Raw genomic sequence first — 1,863 nt, forward strand, 5'->3', positions numbered from 1 at the left:
GGAGTTGCGGTCTCCGTCGGCTCGGTAACCGCACCGGAGCCAGTGTGAGCAAGGGGTAAGAGAAAACAATTTAATGAACATTTTTTAATGTATGACCTGCATCACTATACAGAAGACTGCCATATGATAGAAATATTTGCACTGTGCGCATACAATTATTATTATTATATTTCTAATCCCTGACTGATCATTTTTAATCTAGCATGTATTATAGTATAGATTAAATTCATCATCCAGCTGCTGCTCTGCAGAATTCTCTCCCCCAGAAGCTGAATCACGCCCTTTAACGGAAAATCACGCGGCTTTTTCAAATCAAGCGAGAATGTGTACAAAACAACAAAAATGGCGCCGGCAATGCTTGTGGGTCGTTTTCAGCGAATGTCGGCGATTTTAAAGTAATTTTAAGTGATAAATAATTTTTTTTGCGATCACTGCACTTGCCCGGCGGGCAAATGCAATAAAATTTGTACTCTCCCGACAATAAAAACTACTTGCCCCGAGAGATCGGGCAATGGTTAACATCGAGCCCTGTATCCTTATAACACTATAATGACCTTTTGGTTGAAAAGTTTCAATCACGTTTTAGAGCTCATCAGCACTGAAACAGCTCTTGTGAAAGTCACTAATGATATTCTCATGGCCTCAGATAATGGACCTGTGTCTGTACTTGTCCTGTTAGATCTCAGTGCTGCATTTCACACAGTAGTATGATCATAGTATTATTTTAGAAGGGTTTAAATCTTATCTATCTGACCGATTTCAGTTTGCTCACGTTAATGACAAATCTTCCTCATTCTCCAGAGTTACCTGTGGATACCACAAGGATCAGTGCCAGGATCAATTCTCTTTACTATATATATGCTCCCAATCGGTAGAATTATTAGACAGCATGCGATTTATTTCCACTGTGGGCTTAGCTTTTACTGTGATTAACTGTATGAGCACTGTTTCACATTTTTGACATGAAAACTGGTTCACTGCTTGTTTGATTAACTGTCATTCCTGGACAGAGCCACCCATGGCGCTAGTTTACCGTCACCCTTTACAGAAAATGTTTATGTTAATTGGAGCATTGTACCTTTGGTTCTGGCTTTTTTAATTCCCTCTTCTTCCGCTGAGATGGCTTTACTGTGCCAACCTGAAGATAAACAGATTTAGAATGAAGCAATGAAATAGAATCAGCACAGAATCAGAAATAAATCAGAACCAGGACTGAATCTGATCAGCCGTTAGTCACAGCAGATAGAGGCTTTAATGCAGGTTGGGCCTCGATGCATTCACTGACTCTAACAACTTTCCTACTGATGCAGCTCCAGGAGCCAAATATCAGACCATGTTTGGATATGAATGTGATCCAACAGGTAAGTCTTGGTTAAACTATGAAAACAATCCAAAACCTGTCAGCACTAAAGAGTTAAAGGCTTCTCAGGTTCCTCTCAAACACAGCCAAGAGATTTAGAATAATGCTGGAGGAGCTGCAGAGTCCACAGCACAGATGCAACGATCTGTCCATGGGATATGTCATGCACACCATAGAGACTATTATAGTGGAGCAGGGAGAAGACAAGCCACTTCTCGACTATTTCATTTTCTCGTTATGCCCTGCAAAACTTCTTTAACATGTTTTAGGGTTGAACATCTGATGCTTCCTGCTGTTGGAGTTAAAGAGGACAGTCCAGTCAGAACCTTACCACTTGCTCCAGTAACTGGTTCTTCAGAGGCTTCGGCAGGTCCAACTCAGACAAGCTGAACTGAGACATGAAACAACCAGCTTTAATATTCCTTTCATCGCTCGGTTCTGTGCGTTGGCACTAATGGGTTGGTCCTCACCGACTGTGGATTGATCTCCTTGCAGGTGATTGG

At 41.5% G+C, this 1,863-nt stretch overlaps 1 protein-coding gene across 1 annotated transcript in view; it reads right to left on the reverse strand.

Moving 5' to 3' along the window:
- The window catches only part of tmem87a (transmembrane protein 87A), a 15,424-nt gene extending 14,318 nt beyond the window's left edge, over nucleotides 1-1,106 (reverse strand). Inside the window, exon 1 of the mRNA XM_015401868.1 lies at nucleotides 1,079-1,106. The gene's annotated coding sequence lies outside the window, so the exon portion shown is untranslated. The remainder of the gene's footprint in view (nucleotides 1-1,078) is intronic.
- Nucleotides 1,107-1,863: the final 757 nt, after the last annotated feature.

The sequence above is a fragment of the Cyprinodon variegatus genome, unplaced genomic scaffold, assembly GCF_000732505.1.
Source record: "Cyprinodon variegatus isolate N-32 unplaced genomic scaffold, C_variegatus-1.0 Scaffold1269, whole genome shotgun sequence".
In the NCBI taxonomy this organism is placed as follows: Eukaryota; Metazoa; Chordata; class Actinopteri; order Cyprinodontiformes; family Cyprinodontidae; genus Cyprinodon; species Cyprinodon variegatus.